This window comes from Giraffa tippelskirchi, chromosome 8 (assembly GCF_054371585.1).
Source record: "Giraffa tippelskirchi isolate mGirTip1 chromosome 8, T2T-mGirTip1v1.2.pri, whole genome shotgun sequence".
NCBI classification, from domain to species: domain Eukaryota; kingdom Metazoa; phylum Chordata; class Mammalia; order Artiodactyla; family Giraffidae; genus Giraffa; species Giraffa tippelskirchi.
Genome location: NC_137282.1, coordinates 34,408,835 through 34,426,683, shown reverse-complemented (window position 1 = coordinate 34,426,683; position 17,849 = coordinate 34,408,835). Strand labels below are relative to the sequence as shown.

Genomic DNA, 17,849 nt, shown 5'->3' with positions numbered 1-17,849 from the left:
CAGGAAATTTTTCATCCTTTCACCAATTGACTTCATCCATATTTTTCTTATTTTTGTAACAAATTCATCACAGCTATTTGCCTTCTTTCCTGTCTGGGTCACCTGTTTGTTTGCTTCTGCTGTCTGGAGTTTCTTTTATTAAAATTTATTATGTAGATGTTGCTTTCTGTTATATATGTTTTGGCCAAAAAGTTTGTTTGGGTTTTTCGGAAAACTCTATGTTTTCTATGTATGCTGAACTCCGTGTATAAAAGAACCTTAGAAGCTTCAGATTATGTTGTCTTTCAGATGAAAGGGTTTATCCTTCCTCCTATACCACCTCCTATTAACATATGGGGTCAGAGATGTATCACCATAGCCCAGCTTGGGGACGAACTGTGTCCAGGCTGGGTTTCAGTGTTTGTAGTACCTGTGGTTGACTCCTGTGTCCAGAATGTTCCTCAGTAACTTTCAATAGATAGCCTGGTTGGACTTTGGATCCTTAGCTCTGAAAGACTACTGGCGATGTGTTTTAGATTTTCAGAGTATTTTATGTTTTCTGTTTAGCCTGTCTTTCCTGGTTTTCTTATCTCATACCTGTACAGTTTGTTCTCTATATAAATTGAATTAATCTGGCACTTATTGGTTTGAAATCTCACTGATGACTTAAAAAAATGTGATTTTATAACCTTATCTTGCCTCGTTAGCAGTTGACAGTGAGAGCAATCGTCTATCCCTGATCATCTGCACTTCACAGAAGCAGACCTCATATATTTTCTTATCTTCAACATTTTGAGTACAAATAAACCTACATGTATGAGCAACTAATTTACAGATCCAGTAGATGATACAAGTCTCAGGGTTAAATAAACTGAATTTGAAACATTCCACTTGTATTATTTGAATTTCAGGTAATAAAACCTCTAGAAGGAAGGTTAATTTATCAAGATGAGTATTATGCACATCTCTATATATGTGTATCTATATATGTATACCTATGTATACATATATATGACAACAAAAATACGTGTCATTTTAAATTATAAAAAATATATTTACATACACACACAGGTATATAGTTGTGTATAAATAAACCTACAACTATACATTTAAATACATGTTTTTTGGCCACATAGACTATGCTTGAATCAAGGTAAGAGATTAAATCTTCATAGAAACCAAGCTATAATTTAATTAATTTGGTAATGATTACCTGTCATCTTAGGGCAAACATTCCAATAAAATTTTAGTGTAGCCTCCCAATTGCTTGGTAGCTAGATAAGTAAAATTGTTAACACTGGGTTTTTTAAGCATAGAAATACGATTTTTAAATAGTGCTGTGTAAGTTACCTCTGTTGTGTAGAAAATTACCATACCACAGATGTAGCGATTTTAAATGCCACACATTTATTATCTCCCTTGACTCTGCTGGTTGATGTAAGTCTGCTTAGATCTTTCCCCTACTCAGTCTCAAAAGCCTGCTTTCAAGGGATCAGCCAGGCTGTGGTCTCATATGGTGTCTTGACTGAAGAAGAATACAGCCTCTCTCCTCCCCAAACTTGATCAGATTTTTGGCAGAATTCCTTTCTTCATGGTAATGAGAGTAACCAAACTCTTGATTTTTGGTGTCTTTCATCTGGAAGCTTTGGTCAGTTCCTAAAAACCATCCACAGTTCCTTCCTTTGAGGTCCTCTCTGTATGTATATAAGCAGTTCAAAAGCAAGAGAGTGAATCTGACAGCAAGATATCATCTCATGCAAAGTAACAAATCATAGCAGGGACAGCCTATCATCTTTGCCACATTTTCTTGGTTAAAGTCAGTCATATCTTCCTCATCCCCAAGGGATGGGATTAAACATCATCCAGGCAGACATGGTAGGAACACTGGGTCCACCTTAGAGACTGTCTGCCAAGGTACTTGACCATTGATATGACATGTCTAAATATGTGGTTTCAACAGTGAGAGAGGATGCCCTTAAAAATCTAAAAATAGAACTACCCTGTAACCCACCAATCCTATACTGGGCATATACCTTGAGAAAACTAATTCAAAAAGACACATGTACCCCAAAGTTCATAGCAGCACTATTTACAATAGCCAGGACATGGAAATAACTTGAATGTCCATCAGCATGAATGCACAAAGAAGATGTAGTGTATATATACAGTGGAGTATTACTCAGCCATAAGAAGGAATGAAATTGGGTCATTTGTAGTGATGTGGATGAATCTAGAGTTTGTCATATGCAGTGAAGTAAGTCAGAAACAGAAAAGCAGATATTGTATATTTGCAAATATATGGGATCTAGAAAAATAATGGCAATAAACCTATTTGCAGGGCAGGAATAGAGATGCAGACTTAGAGAAGGAACACGTGGACACAGGGGAATGGGAGGGTGGGATGAAGGAGAATTGCATTGACATAAATGCACCTCCATGTATAAAACAAACAGCTAGTGGGAAGCTGCTGGGTGACACAGGGAGCTCAGCCAGGTGCTGTGTGGTGACCTAGAGGGGTGGGATGGAAGTGGTTTGATGGAGGCTCAAGAGAGGGGGGGGACATAACTATACTTGTGTGTGATTCACATTATTATACAGCAGACACTAACAACATTGCAAAGAAAGCAATTAATGTGCCAATGAAAAAATACATTTATGTAAAATTCTCAGCAAAGATAAATGTGTGGTCTCAAAAATGAATTTAGGTCATTAAGAAAAAAAGAGAAATCAGTTGGTGATAAGCAGTTTAATTTTGCATGTGTGTGTACTCAGTCATCCAGTTGTGTCTGACTCTTTGAAACCTCCTAAACTGTAGACCGCCAGACTCCTCTGTCCATGAGATTCTCCAGGCAGGACTACTGGAGTGGGTTGCCATTTCCTCCTCCAGGGGATCTTCCCAACCCAGGGATCAAACCAGTGTTTCTTGCGTCTCCTGCCTCTCCTGCATTAAGAAAATTCTTTACCACTGCACCACCTGGGAAGCCGCAGTTTAATTGTATATATGTCCAAATTTTTACAAGAAAAAGAATATATATATATATTTTTTTTTTTTTCTTGAGTGTGTGTAACTGTTTCAGAGCAAATAGAATTTGGAATTCTATTTCTCCAAGGAACTTCAGTTGTTAACTTGAACAGTATTCTTTACATATGTATTTCTTTGCTAAGAAAAAGAAAACATACTTTTTATGTAAAGCCTGATTATTTACGCAGGGCCACTTTTGTCCTCAAATGCTGGGTATAACTGGCATTTATATTACCTCTTAAAGTTTGTTGAGAAGAAATCTCAATTCTGAGAATATTTGGATTCATCAGCTATAATACCTTTCAATCCACTATTTAAAATATTTTTAGCCTTGGGGCTTGTGTTTCATTTGACAGCTATCTCATTTTCCTCTTCCTTTTTACTGCAATGGCTGATTCTTCTCAACCCTGAGGACATTTATACTTTATCATGAGAAGCTGAGTGGAACATTCTGGCTCCTGCTCCGTTGGCACATTTGCCCTCGTTTTGACCTGGTCGTAGAGTTGGAAATCTGAATTTGGTTTCCTTCATGATGTTAGAAAGTTTTAAATGTATAAAATTACTTGAATGTGTTGATTATTTGGCATAACTCATGGAATGTATCTGAAAGATGAATTTTTCTGGACTTTAATATATAATATTTTATATCTAATAATAAATATAATCTCATAAATCGTTTACATCAATCATTTAAATCAGTGGAGTCACTGATCATTTTATATTGAATTTCTAAGGTGAATATACTTATTGAAAACTTAGAGTAAAGCAGAGTACAGTGTACAAAAATTAATAGGAGAAAGCTTTTTCCCTGTCCATATTTGGGCTTTTAACTTTTTATAATGAAGTTAATATTTATTGCAAACAGGATAAAAGTTTATTTTCTCATATATGATTACTATGGATAAACACCACATTACCTATGTAAAATTGGTAAGAATATCCAAAATACATCCAAGTCTTGCCGATTTACACAACTAGGCCAAATTGAAATGGCTGGTTTCCTCTTTAACTAAATATTTGTTGCACAGTCTGAATTTCTGAACTTAATTAGAATTTTGATCAGATTCAGTGAGAAAGCAATGGCAATCCACTCCAGTACTCTTGCCTGGAAAATCCCATGGACAGAAGAGCCTGGTGGGCTGCCGTCTATGGGGTCGCACAGAGTAGGACACGACTGAGCGACTTAGCAGCAGCAGCAGATTCAGTTCAGTTCAGTCGCTCAGTCGTGTCCGACTCTTTGTGAACCCGTGAACCGCAGCACGCCAGGCTTCCCTGTCCATCACCAACTCCTGGAGTTTACCCAAACTCATGTCCACTGAGTCGTTGACTCCATCCAACTATCTCATCCTCTGTCGTCCCCTTCTCCTCCTGCCCTCAATCCTTCCCAGCATCAGGGTCTTTTCCAATGAGTCAACTCTTTGCATCAGGTGGCCAAAGTATTGGAGTTTCAGCTTCAACATCAGTCCTTCCAATGAACACTCAGGGATTATCTCCTTTAGGATGGACTGGATTGATCTCCCTGCAGTCCAAGGGACTCTCAAGAGTCTTCTCCAATACAGTTCAAAAGCATCGATTCTTTGGCGCTCAGCTTTCTTCAGTCAACTCTCACATCCATACATGACCACTGGAAAAACCATAGCCTTGACTAGACGGACCTCTGTTGGCAAAGTAATGTCTCTGCTTTTAAATATGCTATCTAGGTTGGTCATAACCTTTCTTCCAAGGAGTAAGCGTCTTTTTTTTCATGGCTGCAATTACCATCTGCACAGATTTTGGAGCCCAGAAAAATAAAGTCAGCCATTGTTTCCACTGTTTCCCCATCTATTTGCCATGAAGTGATGGGACTGGATGCCATGATCTTAGTTTTCTGAATGTTGAGCTTTAAGCCAACTTTCTCACTCTCCTCTTTCACTTTCATGAAGAGGCTTTTTAGTTCCTCTTCACTTTCTGCCATAAGGTTGGTGTCATCTTCATATTTGAGGTTATTGATATTTTGCCCAGCAATCTTGATTCCAGCTTGTGTTTCTTCCAGCCCAGCATTTCTCATGATGTACTCTGCATATAAGTTAAATAAACAGGGTGACAATATATAGCCTTGACATACTCCTTTTCCTATTTGGAACCAGTCTGTTGTCCCATGTCCAGTTCTAAATGTTGCTTCCTGATCAGATTACTCAGGTTATTATAAAACACAGCTTTATTTAATACTTAAATTGAATATTGAAATAATTGTTAATTGACTGACAGATAGCTTTTAATAGCTTAAGTATCTATCTACTTTCTGAAATTTTGGGGAATCTATTCAGAGGAAAAAATATGAAAATGGTAAGAGGAAATAATGATTACAATTCTCTGTCATGAATCCCTAAGCCCTGTCTCAAAATGCCTCACTGAAATGAGGGCTGTCTTTTGTCTGTTTTCAGTCAGGTCCCAAACTCAGGCGTTTCAAGTTGTGTGTTCCTTGCCTAGAGTGATAGTCTAGTTTCCCCCCTCCACCTTTTGGGCCAACACTTAAGAGTTCTCCCCTACAATTTCTGAAATTCTCAGTGTTTTTTATACTATAAATGGGACACGTGCAAGTACTTGCTTTGCTGGACTTCCCTGGGTCCTCAGTGGTCAAGAATCTACCTGCCAATGCAGGAGACACTGCTTTGATCCCTGGGTCGGGAAGATCCATGGAGAAGGAAATGGCAACCCACTCCAGTATTCTTGCCTGGAAAACCCCACAGACAGAGGAGTCTTGTGGGCTACAGTGGGGTCACAAAATAGTCTTAGTGACTGAACAGCAATGACAAATTGCTTTGCTGAACATTTTAAGTTGTTCCCACAATATTTGCTATGCTGTAACTATAAATGTATATAATCAGCTTTGATGTGTGCTTAGTTGCTCAATCATGCAACCCCATGGACTGTAGCCCACCAGGCTCCTCTGTCCATGAGGATTCTCCAGACAAGAAAACTGGAGTGGGTTGCCATACCCTCCTCCAGGGGATCTTCCCAGCCCAGGGATTGAACCCACGTCTCCTGCATTGCAGGCAGATTCTTTACCATCTGAGCCACCAGGGAATCAGCATTGATAAAACATGTGAAAACCACTATAGAAGGTAGAACTTGAGAGCACATCAAGTCAGACTGATGTGGTTTCAAAACCTGTATCTTAGAAGCTATGTAACTTTGGATAAATTATAATATTATTTTATTATATATAATATTATAAATATGTATTAGATTTATAATACTAATGTCAGGATTAAATGAAAGAATGTATGAAAACCACATAGCGCAGTGCCTCTTCCAAAGTATTCACTGATTTCTATTTGATTAGTACTGATATTACTTCTGTTACCACTATAATTACAGTTAAATCTCTCCCTCCTCTAATTATCACTATAAAACAATCCATGTGGTAAACTTTCAGGGAACTACCCAGGCCAGAGGATCACTAGTTGTAGAGAAACAGTTGTATGTGCAGTAAGAACAGTCAGGCAGAACTTTCCGTTGGGTCATGGTGGAGTAAGAGTGAACTGGCCTGACCTTGTACGGCTCATGTAATAAACTCTGTAAATAACATATGAAGCTGACACTGGAGGCATTGGAGAGGGAACCGAAAGAGCAGCTTCTGGTTAGATAATCATACTCAGAGGAGAGAGTAACAGGGTGATTCCTCCATTTTTGCTAATTTTAGACTGGAGGTAGGCACAGTTGCATAGAACAGTGAGACTGTCGGTAGAAAACTCAAACCTTAAGGCTTGAGAATCCAGGGAATGGAGTGAAGTCAACAAGGACTGCTGGAGAGAGAAGGCAGAATCTAGAGCCAGAAAGAGCCAGGAAGACGGTGCTCCACTCATGTCTTTCTGTTTATCTGGGTGATCCCTGACCCGTGCATTTATAGACCAGAACAAAAGCATTTAGCTAAAGAGTAAAGACTAAAATGAAGATCACGAGTGGCTCCCCTGGAAAACAGTGCGCAGTTTGCATTGAAACAAATAATATTTTGCTAAAACAAATGTTCGCTTAAACAAAACAGTTTTAGTAACAACAAATAAATTCAAAGTCACTGCAGCCATACACGAATAATGTCTAGGACACATTCCAAAATACCTGATAGAATCTATACCTTGGTAACCATTTTTAAGAACAAAGACAATTGATTGAGAACTAACCTAAGATAAATGATGATATTCACAGAGAAGAATTTGAAAACTACTTGTATAGATATATATGTCTATTTGTTGCTGTTGTTTAGTCACTGAGTCATGTCCAACTGTCTTGCGGCCCCATGGACTGTAGCCCTGCAGGCTCCTCTGTCCATGGCGTTTCCCAGTAGGAATACTGCAGTAGTTCCTTCTTCAGGGGATCTTCCCGTTCCAGGGATTGAAACCATGTCTTCTCCATTGGCAGGTGGATTCTTCACCACTGTGTCACCTGGGAAGCCCCTTATATGTTTACAAAATATACTTGTTAAACATAAAATATGGTTGTGTGTTTTAATTGGTCAGTCCTGTCCGACTCTATGTGACCCCATGGACTGTAGCCCACCAGGCTCCTCTTCACTTTGAAAGGTTGAAAGTATAGGAAACATTACTAGAGAGGATAAAAACAATAAAAGTAACAAGGAAATCAAAATTATAAAAATACACAATATCTGAAATTTGAAAAATGTATCTGATATCCAGGGGAAAATTCATGAGAAAGGAGACAGTGACCTTGGAGATATACCAATTAAAATTATTTCCTAGAAAAAAAATTAAAAAGGAAGCAGTTTGGGGTACCTGTTAGATCATATCAAATAGATCAAAGCTGATTCCCAGAAGGAGAGTATTATGGGTTGAATTATCTCCCCCAAATTTGTATGTTGACATCCTAACTCCAAGTACTTCAGAATATGACTCTTTTTTGAAAATAGGATCACTGCAGGTGATTTCCTTCCCAGGTCCCCACTGTGCATTGAGTAGAGTTCCCTGTGGTATATGTTATATTATCATTAATTATCTATTTATACACAGTATCAATAGTGTGTATCTGTCCAGTGTGTGCGTGCTAAGTCACTTCAGTCATGTTCAACTCTTTGTGACCCTGGACCACAGGCCACCAGGTTCCTCTGTCCATGGGATTCTCCAGGCAAGAATACTGGAATGGGTCACCATGTCCTCCTCCAGGGGATCTTCCCGACCCAGGGATTGAACCCGCATCTCTTATGTCTCCTTCACTGGCAGGCGGGTTCTTTACCACTAGCGCCATCCAGGAAGCCCATATCTGTCCAGAAAAAAACCAGAGTTCAAAAAAGTACATGCACCCCAATGTTCATTGCAGCACTATTCACAATAGTCAGGATGTGGAAGCAATCTAGATGTCTAGATGTCCACTGACAAGAATGGATATGGAAGATGGGTAGATAAAGACAATGAAATACTACTCAGCCTGCTAATATCTTGATTTAAATTTCCTTCAAAACTATGAGAATCAAAATTTCTCTTTTTTCTGTTCCCTCAGTTTGTGGTCCCTTGCTATGGCTGCCCAGCAACTGAATGCAGAAAGAAAGCAGAAAGAACATTTGAAAAAATAATGGCTTAATTTTTTTCAAATGATAAGAGATTTCTTCTGTGGTGAAAAGATGAGGCTGAAGATAAGTTAACCTTTATGGTCTAACATTTCCCACATTTTATGTAAGTGGCATAATATAAACTTGAAATAGACTGTGGAGTCCCTTGAAAAATTACTAAAAATGTAATGAAAATAAGAACATGTGAAAATATTTTGATAAAAAAGTCAGGAAATGTCAGAGTCATAATAAACAGAGGTGGCAAAGAGAAACAAATAATGCAGTATTATCCTAACATGATACAATACTACTAATTACATTAAACTGTAATAGACTCCCTCCAATTAAAAGGCATTAAGTTGCTATGAAAAGAAGACATGTCTTATGTACAATGACAGCTATAGTTTGAGGACAAATGTCAGGAAAATATATACTATGCGAACTGTAGAGTAACAGGCCTTTTATTGATCTATCAGTTTTTGATAAAATAGTTTTAAATTTTAAAACATTATTATTGTAGAAAAAGTGGGATATTTCCTAATGATAAAAAATGTCAATTCACCTTGAATTCATAACTGTCAATGTGTATGTGATAAATCATATTGCTTTAAAATATGTACAGAAATATTCACATAATCAAAGGACAAATTACATGAGTCCACAATGATAGCTGTGGCATTTTAACAACTATTTCAGCACTAATATAATAACTAGATTAAAAATGAGTAAAAATATAGAAGGTGTGAATGACACAATCACTTTGATCTACTTGATATTTACAGATACTACACTCAAGAGGAATATAAATTTCATATATTAATGCATATATATGGAGTCTAAAAAAAATGGTACAGATGAACTAATTTTCAGGGCAGGAATAGAGACACAGACATGTGGATAATGTGGGGAAGGGGCGGGTGGGAGAATCCAGAGAGTAGCACTGAAATATGTATACTACCAAGCTACTGGAAGCCTGCTGTACATCTCAGCTCGGTGTTCAGTGATGACCTACAGGGTGGGAGGCAGGGGGAGGGAGGCTGGCTCAGAAGGGAAGGGGTGTGAGTGTGTGTGTGTGTATGCATGCGTGTGTGTGCATATTATTGTTGTTGGTCAGTGGCTCAGTCATGTCCGATGCTTTGGGACCCCATGGATTACAGCACGCCAGACGTCCCTGTCTTTCCCCATCTCCCGGAGTTTGCTCAAACTCATGTGCATTGAGTCGGTGATTGCATCAAACCTTCTCGTTCTCTGTCATCCCCTTCTCCCACCTTCAATCTTTCCCAGCATCAGGGTCTTTTCCAATGAGTCAGCTCTTTGCATCAGGTAGCCAGAGTATTGGAGCTTCAGCATCGTTCCTTCCAATGAATATTCAGGGTTGATTTCTTTTAGGATTGACTGGTTTGATCTCCTTGCCATCCAAAGGACTCTCAAGAGTCTTCAACACCACAGTTCAAAAGCATCAATTCTTTGGTGCTCACCCTTCTTTATGGTCCAGTTCTCACATCCATGCGTGACTACTAGGAAAACTGTGAGTAAAGCTTTGACTAGACAGACCTTTGTCAGCAAAGTAATATCTCTGCTTTTTAATATGCTGTCCAGGTTTGTCATAGCTTTTCTTCAAAGAAGCAAGCATCTTTTAATTTTATGGCTGTAGTCAAAGTCCACAGTGGTTTTAGAGCCCTAGAAAATAAAGTCTGTCACTATTCCAATGTTTCTCCATCTATTTGCCATGAAGTGATGGGACTGGATGCCATGATCTTAGCTTTTTAAATGTTGAGTTTTAAGGCAGCTTTTTCATGCTCCTTTTTCACTTTCATCAAGAGGCTCTTTAGTTCCTCTTTACTTTCTTCCAAAAGGGTTGTGTCATCTGCATATCTCAGGTTATTGATATTTCTCCAGGCAATCTTGATTCCACCTTGTGCTCCATCCAGCCTGGCATTTGGCTGGATGTACTCTGCATATAAATTATATAAGCAGGATGACAATATACAGCCTTGTTGTACTCCTTTCTCAATTTGGAACCAGTCCATTGTTCCATGTCTGGTTCTAAATGTTGCTTTTTGAGCTGCATACAGGTTTCTCAGGAGGCAGGTAAGGTGGTCTGATTTCCCTGTCTCCTTAAGAATTTTCCACAGTTTGTTGAGATCCACACAGTCAAAGGCTTTAGCATAGTCAATGAAGTAGAAGTAGATGTTTTTCTCTTGCTTTGTATATATATTTATCAATAGCTGATTCATGTTGTCACAGCAGAAATGAACACATAACACAACCTTGTGAAGCAGTTATACCCCAATTAAAAAAAAATTTGAACACATTCTTTTCAAGTATACATGATGTATTCACCAGGACAGATCAATGCTGGGATATAAATTATCAATAAATTAAAATATGTTGAAATTCCCCCAACATAATTATATTGAAAAATGGTAAGACAAGCATTTAAAAAACTCCCAAGCACTTGAAATTAAACAAAGATATCCAAATAACCCAAAAGACTAGAAAGGAATCATAGAAAATGACAATATATTTTGAATTAAATGGAAATGTAAGCACAACTTTAAAAATGCTGGGGGCACAGCCAACACAGTTCTTAAAGGTAATGTATTACTTTAAATGATTAAATTAGGAAAAATGAAAGATCATAATTCAGTGATCTAAATGTCTTCTTAATAAACACAAGAAAAAAGCTAATTATTCAAACAGTAGGAAGAAACAGTTTAAGAGCAGAGATCAATGAAATAACAACAATTAAAAGAGAAAAATCAGTAAAATCAAATACTGATTCTTGGAGAAGTTCATTAAAATTGATAAAATTCTGCTGAAACTGGCTACAAACAAGTAGAGAACATATGGATGAACAATATCCATACTGAATAAAGAAATGTTACTATAGGTCCTGAGGAAAATAAAGTAATAACAAGGGTCTATTGTGAGCAACCTAGTTCCAAGATCAACATTATCCTTAAAGAGTCCAAATTTCCATCAGCCTCATAAGAAAAAAAAAAGTTAATAGAAATAACCTTTCTCAGTGAAAGGAATTAAATTCATAATCAACATCTTCCTTGCAAAAAATAACTTAGCTAAGAGATGACTTCCCTGATGAATTCCATGAACCTTTAAAGGATTTTCATTTCAAATATCTAGAAGTCCTTGTCAAATCAATCATAAAACAACCCCAACATGGGTAGACATTTTTAATAATTACTTTATAAAAGGAGACTCCTGGTCAATAAGCATATAAAAAGATAATCAAATGTCACCAGGGAAATTTGAATTAAAGCTCCAGTGACACTTTGAAATTTAAAACATACATTGATGAGAATGTGGAGCAACTGGAACTCTCCATACTTTGGTAGGAATGTAAAATTGCAGTCATTTTGGAAAACAAATTAGCATGAGAGATAAAGTTAAATCTAAAATTATATATGACAGACTGTCCTACAGAGTGAACTCTGAAACAGAACAAATATATATTAATGCATGTCTGGGAATCTAAAAATTGGTCTAGATGAACCTGGGTCCAGGGCAGGAAAAGAGATGCAGGTGCAGAGAATGGATGTATGGCACGTGGGGAAAGAAGAGGGTGAGATGAATTGAGAGAGCAGCATAGACACAGATACACTGTGGTTGTCCAGTCACTAAGTCGTGTCCGGCTCTTTGCAACCCATGGACTACAGCACATCAGGCTTCCTTGTCCTTCACTGTCTCCCAGAGTTTGCTCAAACTCATGTCCATTGAATCGGTGATGCCATCCAACCGTCTCATCCTCTGTCATCCCCTTCTCCTCTTACCCTCAATCTTTCCCAACATCAGGGTCTTTTCCAATGAGTTGGGTCTTTGTATCAGGTGGCCAAAGTATTGGAGCTTCAGCATCAGTCCTTCTAGTGAATATTCAAGGTTGATTTCCTTTAGGATGGACTGGTTGGATTTCCTTGCAGTCCAAGGAACTCTCAAGAGTCTTCTCCAACACCACAGTTAAAAAGCATCAATTCTTCACTGCTCAGCTTTCTTTGTAGTCCAACTCTCACATCCATACATGACTACTGGAAAAACCATAGCTTTGACTATACAGACTTTTGTCAGCAAAGTGGTGTCTCTGCTTTTTAATATGCTGTGTAGGTTTGTTATAGCTTTTATTCCAAGCAGCAAGTGTCTCTTAATTTTGTTGCTGTAGTCACTGTCCGCAGTGATTTTGGAGCCCAAGAAAATAAAGTCTGTCATTCTTTGTATTTTTTCCCAATCTATTTGCCATGAAGGAATGGGACCAGATGCCATAATCTTAGTTTTTTGAATGTTAAGTTTAAAGCCAGCTTTTCCACTCTCCTCTTTCACCTTCATCAAGAGGCTCTGTAGTTCCTCTTTGCTTTCTGCCATTAGGTTGCTGTCACCTGTACGTCTGAGGTTATTTATATTTCTCCCAGCAATCTTGATTCCAGCTTGTGCTTCATCCAGCCCAGCATTTTGCATTATGTACTCTGCATATAAGTTAAATAAGCATGGTGATGATATACATCCTTGACGTACTCCTTTTACACTATCATGTAAAACAGATAGCTAGTGGGAAGCTGCTCTCTGCAGCACAGGAAGCTCGGTGCTCTGTGATGGCCTCGAGGGATGCGAGGAGGGGTGGAAGGGGGATTCAAGAGGGAGGGGATATATGTACACATATGGTAGATACATTTCATTGTAGACCATAAACTAACAACATTGTAAAGCAGTTATACTCCAATAAAAATAAAGGAAAAAATACTACATAAGACCCAATAATCTCAGTTCTAGAACTTTATCCAAGTGCAATGAAATACATATGTACATAATCACCTGTACACAAACCTCGGTAGTATCATTGATGGTAATGCCCCCCCCAATAGAAATAATCCAAATAATCTAAATGTTCATCCACTGATTCTAACAAAATTTTGGTACATCTGTGTTGTTGAATGCATGCTGCAGTGAGAAGGAGCAAACAGTTGACACATAACCATTTAGATCATTGCAAAATACGCTAAGTGAAAAAATTAGAAAAGATGGCATGTTGCAGGAAATATGATATTTTAGAAAAACCTAATAATACTGACTAAAAGTAAACAATAAATTTGGTACTTGTTAGGAGTCACCTGTGATAATATACATACTTGACTTTAGCTAATATCAATAAGTAATTCATAAAGGAAATGCACATATAACCAACTGAAATTCATTTGGTTTTAATGTAGGTACTGATTTAGTTAATTCAGGACACTGAAGAATGTTTTTTCCCCTGAATTTCATATTACCCCAAACCTAAGGAATTCCGCCAGGTGGTTGTGAATGACTTTTTCATGACACGGCTTCCCTGGTGGCTCAGACAGTAAAGAATCTGCTTGCAGTGTGGGAGACCTGGTTTTGATCCCTGGGTTGTGAAGATTCCCTGTAAAGGGAATTGCAAGCCACTCCAGTATTCTTGCCTGGAAAATTCCATGGGGCAGAAGAACCTGGCAAGCTATAGTCCATGAGGTCGCAAAGAGTCGGACATGACTGAGTGACTAACATTTTCACTTTCCCATTTTTCATACCATGGGTTATGTCTCTAAAGTTACCAAATACATTAAGAACCAAGAATGTACTTAGAACAGAATTTGAAAAAAAAAAGTTCAAGAGTGAAAGGTATTATATAAACAATTGAGAATGTCATGTTGCATTTGAACATAATCTTGATTCTTATGAATGAACTTGTTCACAGGCAAGCATTTAACCTGTCAAATACACCTTTAACATTTGCTTGAAGCAGCTATTAACAATATATAATGAAATAACCATTATGCATACTTACAATGATGTTAAACATGAGGCTTGTAAGACTGAAGACAGTTTTTTAAGTGACTTTCTAAAATACTCGGATTCTTTGTATTCATAGTCATAAGAGAAAGAAAGGCAAAATGATTTTATGTTGTAGGAACCTGAGCTCCACATTAGACAATAGTTAGAACAGTTCTTGACTATATTAAAAAAAAATGGTTCCAAAAAGTCTACACTCCCTGGCAACAATCATACCATTTTAAATCAATGGGAATTTTAGAATGCAGCAAAGGGATTGAATTGAGCCCAGGGTAATTAATTAAAATGACAAATGTGTGTAAATAATGAATATAAACCATTGTAATTAGAGACTCACCAGGTGTAGTAAATACACTGTACTTTCATTTTCAAAATTGCTTATACCTGATAGTGAGATGATTTTCTGGGGCTCATCTGAAATCCCAAGTCTCTGCAGACGATGGGTGATCTAGTTAGAGTTTCCCTTGCAACAGTGAGTATGCATCTAAAGACATGCAGTGGTGATAAAATAAATGTTTACACTAGTTCAGAAAATGAGGAATCTCTGTATGAGGTAAAGAGGTGAGTGGCCTAATTAACTTTGGGCTGGAAGGAAAGATAATTCATATTTTGTCTTTAGAACAAGGTTAGCTAAAACATTTGTACCTCTTTAATTGAGTGTTTTCAAAATGTTGCCAAAAAATCTACACAAATCTCTCCTGTTTTAAAAATTTGAGATTTGTCCAAATGTGATTAATTTGATAACTTATCCTCCCCAATTTACAAAATGGAAATTCACAGCTGTTACTAATTACAAGCCTACCCTTCATAACATAATCCAATAAAACCATCCAAATTTACTAGAAGGTTAAGTTCAGATGCACTGACTTGAACTAACAAAGGACACTGTTTTGTTTTTTTACTTAATCCTTAAAAAAATAATTGCATTAATACACTTAAATGATTTGGAAAATATTTTTAAAGTAGTTGATGGAAAGGTTTAGAGAACAAAGAAACAGGTGACTAAAATACTGAGTCATTTATATTGAATATAAATGAAAACAAAACACCTAAAATTATGATAACCAATGGGTTCCTTTTCTTGAAGCTTTGCTGCATACTCAGTCGTGTCTGACTCTTTCTGACCCCATAGACTATAGCTTGCCAGGCTCCTTTGTCCATAGGATTTTCCAGGCAAGAATACTGAAGTGGATTGCCATTTCCTTCTCCAAGGGATCTTCCCGACCCAGTGATTGAACCCATGTCTCCTGCCTCGCAGGCAAGTTCTTTACCACTGAGCCACCTGGGAACCGTCTTGGAGCGTTACAGGGTCACAATGAATCGTCACCTTCCGCTTCTATAGGTTGGCTTAAGCAACTCTACTTAGAGTGTGCATAGTTAATTTTATACAGTCCCCAAATACGTACCCTTTTACTGTTTTCTTTAAATTCAGAATTTTTGTATTTTAGTTATATAAAGATGAGAACAAGTTCTGTAAACTAAAATATTTACTTATTGAAATTATACTAATACTTCTGTAAACTATGCAAAAAAATAAAATAACAAGAAAGCGTCTGCGTTCATAGAACCGCACGGCAGGTCCCCACTGAGGGCGTTTCCAGCACCACCTCATTCATTGTTTAGGGACATGCATCTACTCACACAGCACGGTTAGTCTTCCAGTTCTTTCTTTCTCTTTCTTTAGTGAAGTATAACTGAGTCACAATCTTTTGTTAATTTTTGCTGTATAGCAAAGTGATTCAATTATATGTGTGTGTTCAGTTATATTCTTTTCCGTCGTGGTTTGTCACAGGGTAGTGAATGTGGTTCGCTGTGTTATACAGCAGGACCTTTCTTACCCGTTTGATATGTAATAGCTTATATTTGCTAACCCCAGCCTCCCATTCCCTTCCTCCTTCCACCCCGCCCCCTTGGCCACCACAAGTGGGTTCTCTGTGTCTGTGTGTCTGTTTCATAGATAGGTAGACAGGTTCATTTGTGTCATAGTTTAGATCTCACATATAAGCAATGCCATATGATATTTGTGTCTGTCTTTGCTTAGCATGGTTCCATCCGTGTTCTTGCAAATGGCATCGTTTTGTTCCTTTTATGGCTGAGTAGTATTCCATCGCATACATGTACCCCCTCTTCATCCATTCATCTGTAAGTGGGCTCTCAGATTGTTTGCATGTATTGACTGTTGTGAATAGTGCTGCTATGAACATGGGGTTTGTGTATCACTTTGAATTATAGTTTTCTCTGGATACGTATCCAGGCATGGGATATGGTGGTTCTACTTTTAGTATTCTGAGGAACCAACAGTGTAGGAGTCCCCCACTTCTAGATGGTTCCCTTCTGCTATAAATGTGTGCGTCCAGTTGTCTGCTTCTCAGAGTTGCCATCGACCTTCCTCATCTGCTGTTAGTTTTCAAACTGGCTCCATACTCAGAGGGCAAGAAGAAATCCAAGAAAGAGGCTGACCACTCTAGGTGGGTAGATGGCAGGTTTAATAAGCTACCACTTACATATGGTGGGATATGTAACTTAACGCCACCAAGTAAGGAGGGAACTTACATATGAGAGACCCCAAGATAAGGAGATCTCTGCACTCACCCACAAGAATATGAAATGTTTACACATACAGAGGCCTTGACTGAACTCAGTCATGTCTACCACCCAGAGACCTCCAGGACACACTGCTCTCTTAAGGATGTGGCCTTGGAAATGTCTCCTAGTGTGGGACCAGTGGGCAGAGCATACACTCCAAGGACAGGGGAGAGAGTCAGGAGCCTCTGATTGCCCAGGTCCCGCGAGTGGGTCCCTCAGTGGTCACGTTCTCTCCAGGACTTCCTCCAACATCCACCGGCACTGGAGGAGGCCTGGGACCAGGCAGACAATCAATTCAACCCACTCTTCTAGGGACGTTTTATTTATGCTTTAAACAGGAATTCTCAAACTGTTAACTGAATTGTTTGGTTTCATATTGCCAGTAGTACTGCAGCCAAGATTCTAACAAAGGCATGTCTATTCCCAAAGCCTACATTGCTCCCTCGGGAGGATGTTGTCCTTAGATACCCCCACTTTTCTTGATGATTCTTCAGGATGTGTCTTAGAGCCACTGTGCGTGACACCCCTGATGCATGCTGACTGGACAGCTGCCAAAGATGCCTTTCATATGGGCAAAAGTGTGCCCGCTTTTGGGAGTTGCCTGGTGCAACTACTCATGTATCTTGAAATTTCCAGTCCTTCACCTTATTTTTGATTTGATTCTGGGAACCAAAATCAAAAAAAGTAGAAAAATCTACTTTTCTATACTAAATTGAATTAATATCCAGAATTTAGCATTTGAGTACCTTTTTTTCCAGACTGACATAATACGTATAACATGATATAATAATACATATATAGTACAGAGTGGGCTTCTATGATGGCTCAGTGCACAGGATCCCCTGCAATGCAGGAGATACGGGAGAAGTGGGTTTGATCCCTGGTTTGGGAAGATCCCCTGGA

The 17,849-nt window shown here is 38.2% G+C and overlaps 1 protein-coding gene and 1 long non-coding RNA gene across 20 annotated transcripts in view; one reads left to right on the top strand and one right to left on the bottom strand.

Moving 5' to 3' along the window:
• LOC145518172 (uncharacterized) overlaps window positions 1-17,849 on the bottom strand; it is a 1,384,210-nt gene that overhangs the window by 33,981 nt on the left and 1,332,380 nt on the right. For 16 of the 19 annotated variants that reach the window (XR_014062714.1, XR_014062699.1, XR_014062715.1 and 13 more), the window contains one exon: window positions 1,364-1,673. The exons of the other annotated variants lie outside the window; for them this stretch is intronic. The gene's annotated coding sequence lies outside the window, so the exon portion shown is untranslated. Of the gene's footprint in view, window positions 1-1,363; window positions 1,674-17,849 lie in introns of those variants that run through there. 19 annotated transcript variants of the gene reach the window in all.
• The window catches only part of LOC145518175 (uncharacterized), a 134,367-nt gene that overhangs the window by 37,641 nt on the left and 78,877 nt on the right, over window positions 1-17,849 (top strand). The gene's annotated exons all lie outside the window — the stretch shown is intronic.